At 38.7% G+C, this 8,538-nt stretch overlaps 1 non-coding gene across 1 annotated transcript; it reads right to left on the bottom strand.

The window, feature by feature from the left end:
* Positions 1 to 1,447: 1,447 nt before the first annotated feature.
* Trnal-caa (transfer RNA leucine (anticodon CAA)) lies at positions 1,448 to 1,566 on the bottom strand. The gene is made up of 2 exons: positions 1,529 to 1,566; positions 1,448 to 1,493 (listed from the first exon to the last, which is right to left on the bottom strand). It is a non-coding gene; the product is annotated as a tRNA-Leu (tRNA).
* Positions 1,567 to 8,538: the final 6,972 nt, after the last annotated feature.

Here is an 8,538-nt window from a genome sequence, read left to right on the forward strand (position 1 = left end):
AGGTCATCAGCCCCTAGACTTAGAACTACTTAAACCTAACTAACCTAAGGACCTCACACACGTCCATGCCCGAAGCAGGATTCGAACCTGCGACCGTAGCAGCCGCGTGGTTCCGGACTGAAGCGCCTAGAACCGCTCGGCCACAGCGGGCGCCTAAGTTGAACAAGACTGCAGAGAGACTATCACCTTGTTCCACTCCATTAGTAAAGTTATAGCTCTTGGTCATGTTTTGTTCACTTTCACTTTTGCCTTTGTGTCTTTCATTGTTAGTTCAACGAAGTTTCTGCGCTTGTCACAGATGCTCAATTCCTTTAGTACTTTACTCTATTGTGGCCTGTTAACCTATTAAAATCTTGTTTAAAATCAACAAACAGGAAGCGGAGAACTATTTCTTACTGATCAAATTTCTCCATTATTTGTCTAATAACAAACAACTGGTCGAAAGTACCTTTATGTGGCAGGAAATTACATTGTAATTCTCAGAGGATATTTTCAGCGCACTTCTTTATCCTCTCATACAGCATCTCAGAAAATATCTTCCAGGCTTTATTCAATAGTCATTGCTATAATTTTCACATGCTAACTTTTCCCCTTTCTTATACATAGGGCATATTTCACTTTCCCAGTCCTCAAGCTTTCTTTCATTTTGCCATATGTAATTTACTAGTGCTGAGCATCTCATCGGTGGTGAGGTGCCACACCTTTTGCAGTTTGTTTTCGACAGTAGCAATTGGCACAGTTTTCTATTATTTATTCATCATTAACTGATACAGAAGCTGCACATATGATCTCTTGCATAATTTACCTTGTTTACTTTGCTTTCTTACTCTGATTCTCTACATGAACAAAGAGAAACCACTTCCTATCGCACTGTGCATTAAATTACAAGTGTACCAAACACTTTTCATCGTTGTCTTCGACTTAATACACAGAGATAACACAATCTGAATTCACACAAAACAGACGAATGTGAAAACGACAGTAAGTCTGGACCCCTCATAAATTGTAATCGCTCACTTTTCGCGTTGCGCATTAGAAAGTAATCTCAGAGAAATGTTCTTTAGTTAATGCTACTCATGTTACTCGATTTCTTTCAGAAGTTTATGTAGAAAGGAAGTACAATAGGCAGTGTTTTAGTCTTACAATGTTCCTGCCAAAATGTAGAGTTTCTTGATTACGAGACCATCAAGAACCTGCATTCAGAAACAAAAACGCGTGGTTCTTCATCTGAAAATGTAATGAGTACACACCTTATACGATGTAATTATTTTTATTTTATTGTACTATATAATGCAAGTGGTTATTGATTCAAAGCCAAAGTAATGGAATAGGCACTTCAAGCTCTTTCGTCACAAGATTAAGTAAATAATTTGGTGCAGTAAACCAAATTTCGATACAGAGTGATTCTTTTTTAAACATTAGCAATGAAATTAAGAAGTTAAAATTTTGTCAGGAGTGGGATTCGAACCCACGCCCTCAGATGAGGACCAGAATGCTCGCAGACCCACATGCATGGGCAAGGGATAACCTTGAGTCTGGCGCCTTAGACCGCTCGGCCATCCTGACAACTTGCTCGTACCTACTTTAATAGGTACATATAAAAAGTCTTACTCTTTTTTATTCTTAATTGTCGTTTATAGTGGTCGAAATGAAAACCCAGGGAATAATACTATATATTTTCCTTTCGACATTACAAAAGACTTCATTTATCATCGATATTGTAGCATATTCGTCTGCAAACACGTCATAAATTTACGCTTCTTTCGTCAGCTCCATTGTTATTTTCAGCCGTAAAAACCATTGTCCAGGCTTGAAAACAATTTAAAAGCGATGCGGACGATACATATCAGACAGCTGTACACACGCTCAACCTTTTTGCTCCTAATGAACAACGCTACGAAATATAACTGATTGTAGTTTCAACGAATTCGTTACATCTCTCTTGAAAGAACTGCATTGCCCCAAGGGTTGCCAGATTTCAGTGAGGGAAAAACCGCGTTTATCGACACTACCATTTTTTAAAATAATTGTGTTTACTGCACGTTTCTTCATAACACAGTCAGCACACTGAAGAGAAGTACTTCTCAGTTGAGCGTACAATTCTCAACATTTTTTCATTAAACAGTATTGTCGAATAAAAATCAGTTCCACTTTCATCATAAGTGAAATAAGTGTACAATTCATTTTTTACTAGAGTAACTGAACTTCCGTTTCCCTCATTCCTCCATTTAATGTTCATAATGGAGAAAACTCCCTCTGTGAATGCATTTGAAGGAAATATACCCAAAACAAATGTTACTAAAACATTGCACAATTTTTATGCGCCAATCATTTCTACAATGTACACTCATCTCTGTGGTATTGTTATAGTAGCCAACTTTGCTTTCAAATACTCATTCCCTTTCCCTCCAAAACAAATCAGAAACCATAGCGACCTCTGAATACATTTCATCTACACTAAGGAAATCAACAATACAAAGTTATCTCGCTAATTTCAAAATATTTGGAATCTTAGTTTTTCTTTAAGTGATATGCAATTCATTAATGGACAAAACGTTACTCTTACCAAAATCAAATCATTTATTTAAATATTCAGACAAAATTCATATGTATGTCTGCATTCCCCAATTGTTTGTTTTTCACCTGGCCAGAGAAACAGATCATTTATCCTATGTTCTAACTCCATTTTTATTTTCTCCATCACACAGTTTACTTCACAAATTGTCAGTTCATTTTTTTCTAAGTTGAGTACACCCTTCGAAAAAATCTCTGTAAGTGCAAGGAAAATTATATAATTCCACTAAAATATGTTGTTTTCCTGAACCAGGCACACCTATCAAGTTATTTTTAATGTAGCTGGGACAAACATCTACTCTAGAAAGGTATAATGTAACTGCAGGAAGATTTGCAACAGTCTTTCTATGACAGGCTTTATGCTTAGCCACCTTATAGGTACATGTCTCAATAAAGCAATGTATTCTATATCAACAAATTGAAAGAAATCTTTCAACTGAATTTGAAAAATAACTGAATGAATTACTAGCATTTCAGTATATATTGACATAGCGTTCATGCCAGATTTACAGCAATTACAGACTGTAGGTGTGCAGCAATCTGATTTCACTATACTGCGATTTTCCTTTCTTAAGGGGATACGGAATCACCTATCCCCGCAATGTTAATATATGCCTACTATAGGCAACATTTTCTCACAAACTACTGGAGACAGAGAGGTAAAAATTTTACTGTATGTGCATTCATATGTTACAACAATACTGAAACAACAGTTTATTGTCAAAGTATTTTCTTACAGAGATATTGTACATTTATTTTTAAGTAAATTTTTTCCATCGCTTTTTACTAGACTATCGCCCCTAAGTCTTTTGTAAATCAAGTAATTAAAAAATCGTTGTTTCAGTATGTAATAGTGACCTATGTCACTACGTCATAAAAATTTCAGACTTCTAGGTTGACCAGTACCTGAGATAATGTTCCTAGATGAAGTAAAAAGTAAACTTACGGGAAACGGAGAAAGAAGATTAAAACATTCCTGATCCGTAGCTAATACCCCCTTCACAGTCTTCATAATCATCTTCAAGTCTTCTTTTGGCACCCCTCTGCACCTGTCTTGCTTTTTTCACTAATGTCTTGATTATATTATCAGCATGCCTTAGTCTGTGCTGATCTAAAAAGAACATAGCACGTACCGTACGGGAACCAACACACATACCCAACTTTTGAAGGACCTGGCATTTAGTTATATTTCCAAGATTGAAGGTTGCCACAGCATCATACACACCAAAATGTAGTGTATTAATTCCGACAAACACTGTTTTTGGGAGACGATGCCATATCACACTATTCAAGCACTCGTTGGGGTTCTGCGTTTTTCCGTGAAGACATTTCATCAGAAGACTTCTGTCAGCCAGATCTCTGAAAATGGGCTTTATTTCTGCCATGATGGCTGATGGTAGACTGTGGTGGTGAATGTATTTCTCTCCTGTTGTTAGTCCCCTATTGTATTTACACCAGCTGTTTTCACCTTTGGGGCACAAACCATGTTGTGGATGCTCATCCGTGGATGCGGTGTGGAAATATAAAGCCCATATAGCTCTCCTCATTTCTTCAAGATTGACTGTATTTTGCCTGATTGCAAGGCCATAGCAGTTCTGAATGTGGTCTATTATGGAATCAGTCAATCTTCCTCTGCCATCCAAGGTTTTCCCATCATCTAGTTTTTTCCCTTTCATAACTGATTTTAACCTTCTCAGCCTGGCACCCATTCTCTTCTGCACATGTCCTATACATTCAAGTTTGCTTATATTTACACTGTTCCCATATGGTTTGCTTTCCAAAACTTCTTTGAATGCTTTAGAGTCACCATCTCCCAGATATTTGACATAGCGAACATTATACCACTGTGAAGAGCGATGAAAAACTTTCTTCACCCCAGCAACCTCCATGCCACCACTACTACCATAATAATTAGCAATACAGTCATCACTGTGTTCATTTTTCAGCCTGCCTGTGCACCTACAGTATTTAGACATTATTGCAACATCAATAACCTTGCCAGTATCAACACTAGTTGCTGTTACAACACCATTGTTGGAGGTGTGGCCCCTTTTCTGCCACGTGCCATCAAACGCCACTGTGAGGTCACGACTGCCGTCATTTTCTTCCACTGCTTCTTCCACAGCAACCTGCATTGACTTCTGTGCTACATCTTCAACTGCAGATCCTAGTACATAATTGTAAGCTTCAAACTTTGAAGGTGCACTTGGAAGATTTAGAACACCACATAGCATATCACCAGCTGCTTTGCCCTTACCAATTGCTCGCAATCCATAAACTAACCTAATATTTACACTATAAAGTTCAGTTTTCTTGTATCCATTATTTACAGTTACTGAAACCGAACTTGGAAACTTACAGCTGTATTTACAAACACTGCATATTAAATTAAACTGGGCAGCCAGGCCATCATGGGATTCTACTTTCAGAGAAACGTTTCCATGACATTTTTTGCAGCACAAACTGTTTTCAAGAGCTTCACACAATATATTCGTATCAATGAGTTCAAAAACTTCATTCCCTCTATCAAGTAAATTATATTTCTCTTCCAAATCTCTTAGTTTTTTATGAGAAGCACTGTTTTCATTTGGTGTAAGTTCGTTCGGCAAATCAGTAATAAGTGGATTCACATTTTCCAACAGTGATGATGATGAACTGCTTTGCTTTGCTAATGAATCATTATTTCTTTTCTTTTGCCAGTTCACACGCTTTTTAAATACTTTTGCTTTAGCTCTAGGCATTTTCACTGCGAAAAATGAAGCACTAAATACGAAATAACTCAACAACAACTACTTTCTTATATCACACTGTTTACAAAACAGTCCCGCCACAAAGTCAAAGAGTAACTTGAGGAAACCAGAGAGAAACATTTTCGGGCAACTAGTGTATAAATAGTCGCTGGAAACCGGGATATTTGAATTCATGTCACTTTAAAGGTACTGCCAAAAAGTTCATGGTCAGCCACGAGAGACGTGTATAACTAAAGCGCAATACCCGATCTCACAAATATATAAAAATAAAATAGTTATAATTGTAGTAGAGCTATGTATGATACGTCATTTTAAAGAGGAAACATGGCAGAATATAATACGCCAATAAAAAAAAATTCGATTTTTTAACCCAAAATCCGATTCCGTATCCCCTTAAGTCGACATGAACAGAGTTTTTCTTCCCATAGTTTGCATTCATATTGTCTGCAGTAAAACTTGAAACCTGGGACAAATTCAACTCGTGTATTGGAATCCTTGTCAAGATCTGTTCAGACCTTGCAGATGCAGATTCACCAGAGCCCTCGTAGAAATCTAGAATTCTGTGGGACACGCCTTCTTGGAAAAGAAAAAAAAATGCCTTACACAAATAGGTTAACACTGCTGATTACATCTACATCTACATCTACATCTATACTCCGCGAGCCACCTTACGGTGTGTGGCGGAGGGTACTTATTGTACCACTATCTGATCCCCCCTTCCCTGTTCCATTCACGAATTGTGCGTGGGAAGAACGACTGCTTGTAAGTCTCCGTATTTGCTCTAATTTCTCGGATCTTTTCGTTGTGATCATTACGCGAGATATATGTGGGCGGTAGTAATATGTTGCCCATCTCTTCCCGGAATGTGCTCTCTCGTAATTTCGATAATAAACCTCTCCGTATTGCGTAACGCCTTTCTTGAAGTGTCCGCCACTGGAGCTTGTTCAGCATCTCCGTAACGCTCTCGCGCTGACTAAATGTCCCCATGACGAATCGCGCTGCTTTTCGCTGGATCATGTCTATTTCTTCTATTAATCCAACCTGGTAAGGGTCCCATACTGATGAGCAATACTCAAGAATCGGACGAACAAGCGTTTTGTAAGCTACTTCTTTCGTCGATGAGTCACATTTTCTTAGAATTCTTCCTATGAATCTCAACCTGGCGCCTGCTTTTGCCACTATTTGTTTTATGTGATCATTCCACTTCAGATCGCTCCGGATAGTAACTCCTAAGTATTTTACGGTCGTTACCGCTTCCAATGATTTACCACCTATGGCATAATCGTACTGGAATGGATTTCTGCCCCTATGTATGCGCATTATATTACATTTATCTACGTTTAGGGAAAGCTGCCAGCTGTCGCACCATTCATTAATCCTCTGCAGGTCTTCCTGGAGTACGTACGAGTCTTCTGATGTTGCTACTTTCTTGTAGACAACCGTGTCATCTGCAAATAGCCTCACTGAGCTACCGATGTTGTCAACTAAGTCATTTATGTATATTGTAAACAATAAAGGTCCTATCACGATTCCTTGCGGTACTCCCGAAATTACCTCTACATCTGCAGATTTTGAACCGTTAAGAATGACATGTTGTGTTCTTTCTTCTAGGAAATCCTGAATCCAATCACAAACCTGGTCCGATATTCCGTAAGCTCGTATTTTTTTCACTAAACGTAAGTGCGGAACCGTATCAAATGCCTTCCTGAAGTCCAGGAATACGGCATCAATCTGCTCGCCAGTGTCTACGGCACTGTGAATTTCTTGGACAAATAGGGCGAGCTGAGTTTCACATGATCTCTGTTTGCGGAATCCATGTTGGTTATGATGAAGGAGATTTGTATTATCTAAGAACGTCATAATACGAGAACATAAAACATGTTCCATTATTCTACAACAGATTGACGTAAGCGAAATAGGCCTATAATTATTCGCATCTGATTTATGACCCTTCTTGAAAATGGGAACGACCTGCGCTTTCTTCCAGTCGCTAGGTACTTTACGTTCTTCCAGAGATCTACAATAAATTGCTGATAGAAAGGGGGCAAGTTCTTTAGCATAATCACTGTAGAATCTTACGGGTATCTCGTCTGGTCCGGATGCTTTTCCGCTACTAAGTGATAGCAGTTGTTTTTCAATTCCGATATCGTTTATTTCAATATTTTCCATTTTGGCGTCCGTGCGACGGCTGAAGTCAGGGACCGTGTTACGATTTTCCGCAGTGAAACAGTTTCGGAACACTGAATTCAGTATTTCTGCCTTTCTTCGGTCGTCCTCTGTTTCGGTGCCATCGTGGTCAACGAGTGACTGAATAGGGGATTTAGATCCGCTTACCGATTTTACATATGACCAAAACTTTTTAGGGTTCTTGTTTAGATTGTTTGCCAATGTTTTATGTTCGAATTCGTTGAATGCTTCTCTCATTGCTCTCTTTACGCTCTTTTTCGCTTCGTTCAGCTTTTCCTTATCAGCTATGATTCGACTACTCTTAAACCTATGATGAAGCTTTCTTTGTTTCCGTAGTACCTTTCGTACATGATTGTTATACCACGGTGGATCTTTCCCCTCGCTTTGGACCTTAGTCGGTACGAACTTATCTAAGGCGTACTGGACGATGTTTCTGAATTTTTTCCATTTTTATTCCACATCCTCTTCCTCAGAAATGAACGTTTGATGGTGGTCACTCAGATATTCTGCGATTTGTGCCCTATCACTCTTGTTAAGCAAATATATTTTCCTTCCTTTCTTGGCATTTCTTATTACACTTGTAGTCAGTGATGCAACCACTGACTTATGATCACTGATACCCTCTTCTACATTCACGGAGTCGAAAAATTCCGGTCTATTTGTTGCTATGAGGTCTAAAACGTTAGCTTCACGAGTTGGTTCTCTAACTATCTGCTCGAAGTAATTCTCGGACAAGGCAGTCAGGATAATGTCACAAGAGTCTCTGTCCCTGGCTCCAGTTCTGGTTGTGTGACTATCCCATTCTATACCTGGTAGATTGAAGTCTCCCCCTATTACAATAGTATGATCACGAAACTTCTTCACGACGTTCTGCAGGTTCTCTCTGAGGCGCTCAACTACTACGGTTGCTGATGCAGGTGGTCTGTAGAAGCATCCGACTATCATATCTGACCCACCTTTGATACTTAACTTAACCCAGATTATTTCACATTCGCATTCGCTAATAACTTCACTGGATATTATTGAA

This window comes from Schistocerca nitens, chromosome 1 (assembly GCF_023898315.1).
Source record: "Schistocerca nitens isolate TAMUIC-IGC-003100 chromosome 1, iqSchNite1.1, whole genome shotgun sequence".
Taxonomy (NCBI): Eukaryota; Metazoa; Arthropoda; class Insecta; order Orthoptera; family Acrididae; genus Schistocerca; species Schistocerca nitens.